We start from the raw sequence: 14,650 nt of genomic DNA, 5'->3' as shown, positions 1-14,650 counted from the left end.
CTTAAATATATAATCTGAGCACTATATGTTAATCTAGAGATATTTTCTATTAGGAACTGAAATAGAAAAAGATGGCTACTTTATAAAAAAATGTAATTTTATAATTATTTAATTAATATGTATACTAGGATTTTTGAAGACTAAAAAAAGGTATATGGAGTCTGTCCTAGGTTTTAGAGAGCTTACTGTGTGGTTAGAGAGAAAGATGTTTTATAAATAACTATAAAGATGGCTAAAAATGAAAAACTATATACCTTTGACTTTTTGTAGAAGTTAATAGATTATTATGGATCTTCACTTGTGAAAGCATGGATAAGTTTCAATTAATTTAATACATTACTGTATGGAAAAGAAGGGTAGTTAAATATTAAATACTTGTTCTTATGTTTAAGGCAAAGGTATGTGGTTTCAATGGACTGTCTATTTTTAATGATTTTTTAAAATATATATTTTAATTCTCAAAAATGCAAAATGTGTTATAGCATTATAGAGTATCTATAACCAGTTATTTTATAAATGGGTGTTTTTTACTTAAGTGGCTTTACTTTCCAATTTTATTTTCCATTTCTAATAGGATGGGTCATTTGTTGAACAAAATATAGAATTAGGGGCCTCCTTTGAGCCAATTGATAGTTTTCTAAACCCAGCCTATTCTGTAAATCTTTTCTTTAGCTTGTGAGACAATTTCTAAACATTTTGTCTAGTGTTGTACTTAGGAACTTAATATTGCATAATTCTAATAATAACAGTTACTTTTTTTTTTGAGATGGAGTTTTGCTTTGTCGCCCAGGCTGGAGTGCAGTGGCGTGATCTCGGCTCACTGCAACCTCTGCATCCCAGGTTCAAGCGATTCTCCTGCCTCAGCCTCCTGAGTAGCTGGGACTAAAGGCACGCACCACCATGCCCAGCTAATTTTTGTATTTTCTTTCTAGTGTAGATGGGGTTTCACAATATTGGCCAGGCTGGTCTCAAACTCCTGACCTTGTGACCCACCCGCCTTGGCCTCCCAAAGTGCTGGGATTATAGACGTGAGCCTTTTATAGTTGTATAGATAATGTCACACTCTTAAGAGCTTTACAGATATTTATTCATATAATATTCTCACTGCCTGTTTTAATAGCCTTCTATTCACCCACTGCTGTGGGAGGGACTGCCACTCTTGGGTCATGGGGGTAGCTGAACATATAATACCTAACACTGTACAGATGAGATCAACAGTTTGGTTTATTAGTCACATATACACACAGCCCGGGGGAAAGGACACTGCACACCATGCAGTGCACTTGGAAGTTGTATTCTGGAACAGAATGAGCAACCAGGGGCAGTGAGACAGGCTTTGTAGAATAAAGAGAGTGAGATGCCCCACGTTTCTACATGAAACTATGATTGGCTTGTTTACATAATTGCACGAACTGGCAGTGAACTGAAACCTGCCACCCAGGAATAAGTGGGAATTACACCTGGTTCGTTTGAGAAGGTGAGCTGTTTGGCCAGGGGACCTTATGCCCATGAGCAAGGTAGGGAGGGAAGGGGAACTTGCAATTATCTTTTAAGGTCCTCCCAATTTTACCAGATTCAAGGGATCCTATAATATTGGACTTCAATTTTAGGCCTTATACCACACTTACCCTATGAGGGAGGTATGTGCTATTATCCTCATTTCATAGATGAGGTTATTAGGTACACAAGGTAACTTGTTTAAAACTATTAACAACCATTCCCCTGACTATTTTCTTCTGTATTTGGTTTCCTTCAACCCAGGTATTATAGAAATTCTTGATGTCCAGAAATAAAAGGAAAGCATTTAGAAATGTGATGTTTTATCCCATTTCTAACTCAGAAATGAACTACCTTGACATTTTTATTAATTGCCGAAGTTTTTAATCCAAGTCCCCTGATGATTCTGTTTCCATTTATTAGTCCACAAACTCTGATATAGGTAAATACATTTGCATTTCTTGATTGAGAGCTGATAGACATAATCTTTATAGACAGAGGTAAGAGATTTGGTTTCCTCTTTAAGAGCCTTTAAAAGCAGAATGAATAGTAAGATAATTTGGATTTTGCTACTTTTGGAGGGAATGGTCTCCTGATCATCATTTCTAAAGATTAGTGTTTCTGTGAGTAATTTTAACTATCTGTCTTTCTTAAAAATGTATAAAAACCTTTTGGTCAATAGAAATTTTGCTGGTTTACTTGATTACAACTTTAGAATTTGCAAACTTGGTTTGTCATTATTGTTTTAACACATACTTTTCTATGCACCAGGAAGTAATTAATGATTATCTGGGGTATTTTTTATTCTTTTCCCCCATAATTGTGTCAGAGCATCTTATTTCTCTTGATAAAACTGGGTATCTTTTTCTCTGAATTTGTTTTTCACATAATGCAAGTGTAATTGTCAACTAGCTGCTTTTGTTTTTTCCTTTTCTTTAGTCTGGCCAAACCTTTGATATAAAGAATAATAATATTTATAGAGTATTATTTGTAATGAACTCTATGTCCTAATTAAAAGCAGATTTACCAAGTTTGGGTTTTTCTCATTCCCTTTATCTTGCCTGTGAACTTTGTCAAATTAACTTTTAAAAAATATAAACTCTGTTTATTAAAGAGTCTTGAATCTAGTATATGGTAACAAGTTTCTTTAGTCTTCCTTTCTGTTTTAATAAGAACTGTGATTTAGTTCTTATTAAGTGATTTAGTGGTAGAATGCAAAATGCTCTCAGTTCTGCTATAATACATAATGCAAATTTGTTTCAATTGATGTGTTAGGGAATGATTTGAGCATAACAGTGAATTTTGTGTATTAGGATACATACTTCAAACATCTACCCTCTACCTTTAGTTCACCAATGTGTTATGAGTGCTATCCATTCATATTTGGTGTTACATTGTTCTGTCTTATTTCAGATCATCCTTCTGCTGCTACTTTATAACTTACAGGCTATAGGCCTTGCAGTAACCACTTCCTTAAACAACTTTCTTTTTCAAGGTAGAGTGCCATATACACATATATTTTAATTATACTTTAAGTTCTGGGATACATGTGCGGAAGAATGTGCAGGTTTGTTACATAGGTATACATATGCCATGGTGGTTTGCTGCATCCATCAACCCGTCATCTACATTAGGTATTTCTCCTAATGCTATCCCTCCCCTAACCCCCTACTCCCCAACAGGCTCTGGTGTGTGATGTTCCCCTCCCTGTGTCCTTGTGTTCTCATTGTTCAACTCCCACTTATGAGCGAGAATGTGTGGTGTTTGATTTTCTGTTCCTGTGTTAGTTTGCTGAGAATGATGGTTTCCAGCTTCATCCATGTCCCTGCAAAGGGCATGAGCCCATCCTTTTTTTTTTTTTTTTTTTTTTTGGAGATGGAATTTCTCTCGTGTTGCCCAGATTGGCGTGCAATGGCACGATCTTGGCTCACTGCAACCTTCGTCTCCTGGGATCAAGCTATTCTTCTGCCTCAGCCTCCAGAGTAGCTGAGACTACAGGTGCATACCACCACACCCGGCTGATTTTTGTATTTTTAGTAGAAACGGGGTTTCGCCATGTTAGCCAGGCTGGTCTCAAACTTCTAACCTCAGGAGATCCACCCGCCTCAGCCTCCCAAAGTGCTGTGATTACAGGCGTGAGCCACCATGCCTGGCCAAACTCATCCTTTTTTATGGCTGCATAGTATTCCATGGTGTATATGTGCCACATTTTCTTTATCCAGTCTATCGTTGATAGGCATTTGGGTTGGTTCCAAGCCTTTGCTATTGTGAATAGTGCTGCAATAAACATAAATGTGTATGTGTCTTTAGAGTAGAATGATTTATAATCCTTTGGGTATATACCCAGTAATGGGATTGCTAGGTCAAATGGTATTTCTGGTTCTAGGTCCTTGAGGAATTGCACACTGTCTTCCACAATAGTTGAACGAATTTACACTCCTACCAACAGTATAAAAGCATTCCTATTTTCTCCACATCCTTTCCAGCATCTGTTGTTTCCTGACTTTTTAATGATGGCCATTCTAACTGGCGTGAGGTGGTATCTCATTGTGTTTTTGATTTGCATTTCTCTAATGACCAGCGATGATGAGCTTTTTTTTTTTGTATGTTTGTTGGCCACATAAATGTCTTCTTTCGAGAAGTGTCTGTTCATATCCCTTCCCACTTTTTGATGGGGTTGTTTGTTTTTTTCTTGTACACTTGTTTAAGTTCCTTGTAGATACTGGAAATTAGCCCTTTGTCAGATGGATAGATTGCAAAAATTTCCTCCCATTCTGTAGATTGCCTGTTCACTCTGATGATAGTCTCTTTTGCTGTGCAGAAGCTCTTTAATTAGATCCCATTTGTCTATTTTGGCTTTTGTTGCCATTGCTTTTGGTGTTTTAGTCATGAAGTCTTTGCCCATGCCTATGTCCTGAATGGTATTGCCTAGGTTTTCTTCTAGGGTATTTATGGTTTTAGGTCTTATGTTTAAGTCCTTAATCTACTTTGAGTTAATTTTTGTATAAGGTATAAGGAAGGGATCCAGTTTCAGTTTTCTGCATATAGCTAGCCAGTTTTCCCAACATCATTTATTAAATAGGGAATCCTTTCCTCATTGCTTGTTTTTGTCAGGTTTGTTATAGATCAGATGGTTGTAGATGTGTGATGTTATTTCTGAGGCCTCTGTTCTGCTCCATTGGTCTATATGTCTGTTTTGGAACCAGTGCTATGCTAGTTTGGTTACTGTAGCCTTGTAGTATAGTTTAAAGCCAGGTAGCATGATGCCTCCAGCTTTGCTCTTTTTGTTTAGGATTGTCTTGGCTATATGGGCTTTTTTTGGTTCCATATGAAATTTAAAGTATTTTTTTTCAATTCTGTGAAGAAAGTCAATGGTAGCCATTTAAGTGAGGAATTACTACCTACCAGCCAACCTATATGCTCTGATAGTTATAAGCACATTTGGCACTCTGATGATCATGCAGCTCTTCTTTTAGAAGAAAAAAATGTATTTTTTGGCAATTACATTCTTTGGGAAGGAACAGCTGTATTTGAAGTCCTGTCATGATTATATGAACTCTCTACAAAACAGTTATGTAAAGTTAAACCTCACTAATGTATACAGGCCCAATAATACTTCATGCTGGAACTAAAATTATTTAATATATTTTTAAAATAAAAATATGTAAGGACAAGTCCATACGTTACTTTTTGAGGACTTTCAAATGTTATTCACACTACTAGATTATAAAGGTTACTAGTCATATAAAGATTATTTAAAAGACTACTCTATCATTTACATAAAATACCTTAACATAATCCTTGATTCATTTAAAAAAAAAAAAACTAAGGAAAGAAGAAAATCATTGAATACCATAAATCCTAACAATAAATAGATTATTATTTCTTTTTTTTAGATTATAGTATGCTTCGTCACTGGATCATTTATGAACAACATAAATTGACTGGGCATGGTGGCTCACGCCTATAATCCCAGCACTTTGGGAGGCCGAGGCAGGGCAGATCACTTGAACTCTTGAGTTTGAGACCAGCCTGGGCAACATGGTAAAACCCCATCTCCACAAAAAAAAAAAAGAAAAAAAAAACATAGAGTATAGAACATTGAAGAGAATTTTAGACATATTTAAAATTACAGTTCTTCTGCTATTAAATTATGTAAATTATGTGATATTATATGATATGTATCTACAATAGACTTTTTTTCTAATCTTGGTTTTATAACATTTTACCAAAAATCCAGAACCTATCGGTTTATCAATAGGTTAGGTAAAATTATTTTTAAAACAAGAAAACATTTTTTAAACTAGCATGGGAAAGTAATTTTAAAGCATTTAGCTTATTTTCTTTCTGAAAACTTTCTACCAGCATTTAGAATCTTTCACAGCATTCTGTATAACCACAGAATGTGCATGCAAAAAGGCCTCCTGGAATGTCTCTCATTTTTCAAATGCAAAAATTAATTCCTTAAAAAATGATCAAAGCCCTGATCCTTTCAGTGCTAAGAAGGTAAGATAACTCAGGTTTTAGTACCTTTTTCATCATATCGCCTTACCTCTAGCATTAAGTTATATATTATTTTGTTTATTACTCTTTGGGTGTCTATATCTAATTTTACAACTAGTTTGTAAACTCCTTTAGGCAGTTTTTATACTTTCTGTTCTTAAAAGAGCTATTACATAAGTTGCTTAACAATGAATTTAGTTGGTACATACTGATGGGTTGGTTGATTTCTTTGATTTGAAAGTGTTTTAAACTTAGAATGTCTAGCAGGCCTCTGGTCTTCACTGATGTCCTTTCAGTGCTTAAAAAGTAGTGATGTTGGCCTGCACAGTGGCTCACGCCTGTAATCCCAACACTTTGGGAGGCCGAGGCAGATGGATCACAAGGTCAGGAGTTCGAGACCAGCCTGGCCAAGATGGTGAAACCCCATCTCTACTAGAAATACAAAAAAAATGCCTCTGTAGCCCCACCTACTCAGGAGGCTGAGGCGGAAGAAACGCTTGAACCCGGGAGGCGGAGGTTACAATGAGCTGAGATCGCACCACTGTACTCCAACCTGGGCAACAGAGCAAGATTACGTCTAAAAAAACAGTAGTAATGTTTAGGTGATATGAATGACCCTGTTTATTTTGAGTTAACTGAAAAACTATTGATTTAGTACACTAACATTGAAACCTTAAGTACAGGCTAAGGATAACAAATCCTGTTATCTTCAGTTAAGTTACTTAAAAAAGAATGATAAAGAACAGAAAAGGGCCTGAATAGCATCTGTATGCAAACTAATCTGGAAAATGGGAGGAGATATCAGGAGAATGACAAATTAAAGGAAGTCTTTGTGATTATTAGAAGATAATTACTTTCACAGATCTTAATTATAGCGTAATTATAGCTTTTTCTTTCTATCAAAAACTGCACTCTGAGAATTTTCTTGCCAAAACAGGAATTGAGAAACTTTGGATGTTGTGAAGTAACTGTATTAAATTATGTGTGTGTGTGTGTGTGTGTGTGTGTGTGTGTGTATTTTAGGACTGGCATAAATCCAGGATGCCAAAAAACATTTTAAAGTGGTTATTGTTCAAAAATAGTTTCTAATATCATTAAATGTGTAATAGGCTGAGTAATATATAGAAATAGTGTGTTATCAAGCAACATTTATTGAGCACCTGATTTGAATTAGTCATTAAGCTGGAACACTTCTTTTATAATTAGTGAAAGAGAAGATAAACACTTTTATATAAAAGGTATATAAAAGAGGTTTACTTCTGTTTCACTAAATGATACCAGGTGTCACATAAATGGGAATCCGAAAGATGGGAAAACTCACTGTGGTTTTGAATGAGTCAATATACAGAATTTAGGAACTATGTTGAGGTTTATGTGACATGTTCATCTAAGGGAACACTTGGAAAACAAAAGTTGAAAAGTTAGATTAGGGGCCAGAATGTTGGATATCTTGCCTTTCTGCCTCTACTGTCCTTCCCCCAACACCACCCCCTCAATAAGCTAAGGATAAGATGATAGGTAAACTGGGGTAGTAGTATTAGAAACGGAAAGCAAATTAGAGTCACTGAGAAGAAGTTTGTGAACAGGTGGTGAGATAACCTAGTATAAAGTTGTTATTAAATATTAAGGTGTAATGCATAATAAAAGTTTGGGTCTTTAAATGCAAATTAAAATAATGAAACATTTGATTCTTGACAGTGTTTTCATCTCCCTGAAACTCATGTCCTTCCACATTACTGTCTTATAAGCATGTATCCCTAGATTGTGAGAATCAACCTAAATCTGAGCCACCTTATTGTGTGGATTTCTCTTATATCAGTTGGTGTCGCCATTATTCATCCATCCAGTCATCTAATTCAGAATTCTGTGAGGAATCCTAGACTTCTCTCAGTATTTTACCCTAATATTCCATTAGTCACTCAGTTCTATTTAGTCTCCTAACTAGCGATCAGTGTAATTCCTTTTCTTTAATCCATACTACTTAATTAACCCAAATCTTACTAATAGCTCATATTTCCCCCAGCCTCCCCCATCCCACTCTACTTTCTAATGGATGTCGGAAATATTTTCTTAAAAGACAAATATAATTATTTTACTATTGCCCATTGTTTATATAACATCAAAGCTCTTTAGTCTGACATTCGTGACGTGACTCTTGCCTATGTCTCTAGTCTTATTCCCTGAGAAAGTTTCAGGAATCATGTAGAACAACATAGTTCCCGCGATGTGTCACGTCTTTGTATTTTATATTTCTTTTTCCTGGTATTGTTGTATCCACATAGACTTAACTATCCTTTTCTAGGTATCCTGACAAATTTCTACTCCTTCCCAAGATTTATCTCATCTAGAAGGCTGTTTTAGTCCATACTCTTGCAGGCAGAGTGAGGCATTCCTGTTTTGGTTACTCCCATTATAGCTCCTAACATATATTGTAATTGTGCATCCATACTTATTTACCTGGCATTTCCTTGAAGTCAGCACTTGTGCTTCATTTATCTTTGTATTTTCAAGCACTTAGTTCAACACCTTCCAGAAAATGAGCTTGTCTTAGTCCATGCAGGCTGCTATAACAAAAAGCAAAGATTGGGTGGCAGAAGCAAAGAACATTTATTTCTCACAGTTCTACAAGCTGAGAAATCCTAGATCAGGGTGCCAGCAAATTATGTCTAATGAATGTCTGCTTCCTAGTTCATAGACAGCTATCTTTGCACTGTGTCCTCAACAGGGCAGAAGAGGGCCAGGGAGCTCTTGGGGTCTTTTATAAAGGGCACTAATCCCATTCACGAAGACTCTACTCTTACGACCTAATTACCTTCCAAAGGCCCCACCTCTTAATACCATCACATCGGGGGTTAGGATTTCAACATATGAATTTTGAGGGGGGGACAGGAACATTCAGTACATAACAGAGGTTTAAAAAATAATCAAATGAATTAATAATTCTTCTTTATAAAAGTTACAGTGTTTAATTTCAATTTTAGTAAGGTTTATTAATAACATTTATTTTTCATTAACTTGTATTATAAATTACAGAAACTTTATTGTAATAATTGTAATTTATTTAAATGCCTATTTATCTCAGGTACCTTGCTAGTCACTTAAAAAATTATAAAAATTTCAAGCAACACAAAACCAGAAAAAATAATGTAATGAAGCTTCGTAAACCCATGACCAAATTTAATATTGGTTAGATTTTTGTCACTGTTAACTTCATCAATCCTGTGTTGCTATTATTGCTGCTGAAATAATTAAATCTCAAAACTCATTTTCTTCTACCTGCTGTATACTTTAGTATGTATTTCTAAAATAGAAGGACACATTCTTATATAACTGCAATGCCTCCTAACTTTTTGAATTTGCAGCAAAGGGGTCACCTATCAGCAGGATCCAGTCGTACTGGATGAAGATGTCTTTGATCTGCTTCTTGGAAGCCTCATTCACATATTTCTGGTAATAGGCTACCAGGGATTTGGAGACATACTGCTGGATAGCACAAGTCTCAGCCACATGACCACTACCCTTCACATGGACACAGATGTCCACACCAGCAAACCACTCCTTGCCCAGAAGCAGAGGGGTCAATAATTTTTAAGACTATAAAGAGATCCTGACATCAAGACATCTGTGAACTGTTTACTTAAATGAGCATAAGAATGGTTTTAATTCTGATTACAGTAGGTTTTAAGTTTATCTGTGTACATTAAAGCACAATCTTGTAGTTTTCTGCTTATAGACATGGGGATTGGCAAAATAGAGCAGAAATGATGTCTTCGTGCATTTACTGTACAGATCAGATCTGTTCATTCTATTCCGGGTAAAAATGAAAACGCGACTGCTCCTTTTAAAACTAGGAATAAAGACTTCTTTTAAGTTTTATTAAAACTGAAGTTTAATATAATTCAAAGTAAAATCAAGCATACTTGAATGTATACAGTTGTTGTGATCCTGGGAGGCTGTGTGAAAGGTACTTTCTCAATTTAAATGAGAACGTGAGTTCTTGTTATTTCTGACTCAGTGCGTAAAGAAGTACTGGTTTCCATATGGCTAAATGCTTATAATTTGTTTTGTAAATCTCTAGAAATCAAATACATTTAATATATTTTCCTGATTCCTCTAAGCTGAGTAAGTGACTTGTATTTTATCATTGTGTTTTGAAAAATCTGAAAACCATCCTATCATTCTGTTCCATTGGAATAACCTAAAGCCTTTTGATTTTATAATGCTATAGTCAAGCTGGTAGATGCTGAATATGGAAGCTTGATTTAAAACTCCGCTTTTCCCTCATACACCAAGATAACTACATTCACTGCATATTTTTGTTTCTCCAAAAGTACTAGTAACTATTCAACCATCTACTGAGTAATATTAGAATGTTACACAACTATAATTGTTTCTAATGGTAATTTTACTTTCTGAAAGCTTCCAATTTTAATTTCTTTTCATCTAATTGAGACATTTTAATAAGTAAAGCTTTCTAAAATTCAAGGGGAAGTTTTATTGTTACACAATACAGAAACTGTAAAAAAATTATTCATATAGAAGTAAAGCCTGTCTTAATACTTTTTTGGGACCAGATCTTATAATTAGTGGTAGAAAAGCATATTGTCTTTTTGTTAATAAGGAAGCAATGAGTTAAGTGCTTATTATGGACTTGCATTATCTCAGCTACTGAGATTTATAGTTCTCTCCTCATTTTCTTGGGCTTTAGCTCAAAATTTTACTAGCATATTCAACAGCTATATTTTGTAGCACTATAACTCTATAGAAAGTGTTCAACACTTAAAAGCTTATACAGGAGGCTTTGTTGCCCAAGATTAGTGTCACAGCATGGAATATTACTGATTTCTAAGAAAGTGGCACAAATTATGGGAAATTACAGATACTGTTTGTTTTAATAATTAAGAAAATAAACAAATAGACATCCAGAGGGCACATGGAAGATAGTAAGTAGATTGATGTTTAGGACTGTGTTTTATATATTGGTTTAACTTATTGGTGTTTCTAATAAGAATTCAGAGAACATTAATTTCCTTAAATCCACAGGATGTTCTTGTTCTGTTCAAGGAGGAGAAATGGATGAAAGAGCCTACAGCCAGACTCCTATCTCCTTAATTCAATTCAAAAAATATATGAGAATCCATTATTTTCACTTTGCTGAGCTGTAATGCTACAGATATTGTGTTAGAAATTGATTCTACTCTTTAAGGAGCTTATAGTCTGAAAGAAGCAATAAGATAATAATATATGTTAATAGCTATAAGAGAGGGAAACAGTATAACTGAACCTTAAGAAAAATAAATTTAAGCCAGGCGCGGTGGCTCAAGCCTGTAATCCCAGCACTTTGGGAGGCTGAGACGGGCGGATCACAAGGTCAGGAGATCAAGACCATCCTGGCTAACACGGTGAAACCCCGTCTCTACTAAAAAAATACAAAAAACTAGCCGGGCGAGGTGGCGGGCGCCTGTGGTCCCAGCTACTCCGGAGGCTGAGGCAGGAGAATGGCGTGAACCCGGGAGGCGGAGCTTGCAGTGAGCTGAGATCCGGCCACTGCACTCCAGCCTGGGCGACAGAGCCAGACTCAGTCTCAAAAAAAAAAAAAAAAAAATTTAAATTCATAGGAAAGCTTGGGAGTTAGGAGAGAAGGAAGACCAAAGGGGTTGGTATTTGAGACAGGGCTTAAAGGAAGTATGGATAGCCTTTCAGTAGAGAGAAAAAGGGAAGGCAGATCCTCAGGAATACACTGGTTCAAATACATCTAAATTCCACAGAGCACAGAAAAGACAAGTCATTTTAAAACTATCAATTACCTTTTAAATTTGCAGGTGACTGTAGCTTTGATTTATGTCACTCTGTGGCATTACATGGAAAGTGGAAAAAGTGTGTTCTTTGCCACTTGCCTCTGGGTGACACTGGACATGAGTGTGATTTTAGATTTATTTCCAGTTTAAAGGACTAACTAGTAGTACAATGCTGATGGTGTTGCTTAAAGACCCTCCTACGGTATTTGTTCTTAATTATTTCCACCTTTTTAGATTTGTATAATTCTGGGGTCGTACAGGGTTCTCGGGCTACCTTGAAGTGGTCCTTTTGTTTTTAGAAGCTTGCCACTCCGTAGTCAGTGTATAAATATAAAAACTTGTTTGCACTTTGAACAAGTTCACTATGTGTTCTAATGACTAAAAATTAAGGGATTTTGTTAGTAGCCAAGCAAAAGCTTATTTAGAAATTCAGCTGTACTGCAATGCAAATTAAACTCATTAGCTGCCCTTTGCTAGATGGATATACATTTTTAATTCTTCATTCATTTTAATTCTTTTAGTGCTGGGATGAATCCATTCATCTTTAAGTACTTAACTGCTTCCACTACAATGAGTACTACTGCCAGTTTCCACTAATAATAGCAGTACTCATGGCTACCATTTCCAGAGTACTCACAAGGTGAGCTTGTGTAGCTTTGGGCTCACAGTTAGTAAAACAAGTAAAATTTATGTAATGGTTCTTACCAAATGGCACACCAAGATTTTTTTTAAATGAGAGTGCTTAATCATAATATCTCATATTATTTCTTAGAACTCATTCTCTTGGAAAAGTGAAATAGAAAAACATACTGCTATGCCAATGACCATTATTACATAAAGCTATAAAACCCAGACCAGAAGTTTACCTCACATGTACACCATTCTAAGATTGAAGTAGTCAAAGATGAACAAGGTACTGACCGACCGGCCTACAAGGAGCTGATGATTCAGTAGAGAGAGGAGGTAAAGAAATTGCTATAATACAGTTGATAACTACAGTACTTTTGAATGGAAATGTTTTGAGAATTCAAGTTAAAAATCAAATTTCATATGTATTGTTGAAAAAGGCTAGATTTCACGCTATTAGTAGCAAGATCTTTCCTATGTTCCTCAAATGATTCTACCCAGAGGTAAAACTCTTGCAGGAAGGACTTGATAGCCTTGGCTTTAATAGCTCAGTTAAAAGGAGGTCACTCTTAAAGTCTCAGGCCCTTCGGATTAGATGAGATTCCCCATTATGAAGGAGAATTTTGAATGCTCTTTGGAGTGTCAGTGAATTTCTGACACCCCTGTAATATCTGCTGGGCTTCTGATGCTCAGTGGTTCCTTGAACCACTCTAGCTTCAAGTAAGAGAAGAGATGTTGGTGTAATTTAAAAGATTCTCACCCTTGGTGCCATTGCCATTTTCTGCTTTCAGATCTTTTCTTGTGGAATAACCTTGGATCTCAGTTATTATAATCTGGTGAACATCAATACATATTTTAATATGGTATAGAAGTCACATTTTTTAAAATTGTCTTTCGGATTTTTCTTTTAGAGATAGTAGGAACAGAATTTATGTTCCAGTTAGTGACTGGCCTTTAAAGTTAAGTTTCCTACAAAAGTACCAATCCGTTATAATTAATTTAAAACCTGTTGTTTTCTCAACTAGGGTTACATCAGCATTATTTCATAGCATAGAGCTGCCTGTTTATACCTGCTTTTTGTTGTTGTTGCAGTGTTTCAGCCAAAGTGGAACATCTATAACAATAAAAGGAGGGTCAAAAACTGAAATTTACTATTTGTATAGACCATTACAATTGGCTTTCTTACATTCACACCTAAAAATTTTGTTTGGGGCATGTGTTTTGTATTTAAGATATTTTGTCATTGTAGTGTATTTAAAATATAACGTTGGCACTATTAAATTATCTTCTAAGGATATCTTTAAAAATTGTGGGGCTAGTGTTCTCTATGGAGTCAAATTTTACTTTACCAAAACATTTTATATGTCGAACAGATTTTCTTTAAAAAAGATTCTTAAGTGTTTCTCTGTAAATTAATTACACCTTTTGCTCCCCTACTGAGATAAATTATAAAATTTTATAAAATTTTAAAATTTACATTTTAATGGATAGAAGTGTATGATTTTGCTTTTCCACTTTTAATAAAAAACACTGAAAAAAGATAAGTGAAAATTAATTTTAATAGTTTATTTTAAAGCATTTAGTAGTTTAAAGTGCAGTAATTAATTTTCTTTGGAAGTCAGTCTTTTAGGGGCAAGTAATTTGCTGATTACTCCTAAAGACTCACAATTTTAAGAGTTTCTGACTTCCAAATACAAGTATCTTAATTTTCTATTGGGATCAATTCATATCCTTTAAAGGGATCTAATAAGTTGCTTAGCTGCTAAGTGTCAAAACAAGTGATTTTCTAAATGTAATTCATCTTCATCCTTTCAGTGTTTTGTTTTCTAGCAGATAATTGCTTTATAGGCATAATCTCAACTGATGAATTTCAGGCATAACTTTTTTCAGTTATAATGAGGTATCTGTAAAAATAAATTTTCCTAATGGTAACATTCTTGAGATTATAAACCTTGTAAAATAATCTCTTAGAACACATACAGGTGACACATAGAAAGTGTGAGTTCCTATTTTATAACTAGTTTTCTTCTTGACTAAAATTATAAGATTTCTTGAAAAATAGCAAATTCTGAAAACAAATCACAATAAAGTTATCACTGCTTAAAATTTTTTAGGAACTTTTATATTCCTTTTTTTTAAACTCAAGTCAACATTTTAGAGAATTTCTCTTATTCTTTTTAGTTAGTCATTTCAAGGTTGCCATCAAATTAAGACTCTGAAGAATG

At 34.9% G+C, this 14,650-nt stretch overlaps 1 protein-coding gene across 2 annotated transcripts in view; it reads left to right on the top strand.

Annotated features, from left to right (window-relative positions):
- The window catches only part of SESN3 (sestrin 3), a 65,862-nt gene that overhangs the window by 18,286 nt on the left and 32,926 nt on the right, over positions 1-14,650 (top strand). Inside the window, exons 2-3 of one of the 2 annotated variants that reach the window (XM_015115454.3) lie at positions 12,320-12,438; positions 12,571-12,761. The gene's annotated coding sequence lies outside the window, so the exon portion shown is untranslated. 2 annotated transcript variants of the gene reach the window in all.

The sequence above is a fragment of the Macaca mulatta genome, chromosome 14 (assembly GCF_049350105.2).
Source record: "Macaca mulatta isolate MMU2019108-1 chromosome 14, T2T-MMU8v2.0, whole genome shotgun sequence".
Taxonomy (NCBI): domain Eukaryota; kingdom Metazoa; phylum Chordata; class Mammalia; order Primates; family Cercopithecidae; genus Macaca; species Macaca mulatta.
Note: the sequence above shows the minus strand (reverse complement) of the source record. Positions and strands in the feature narration are given on the sequence as shown.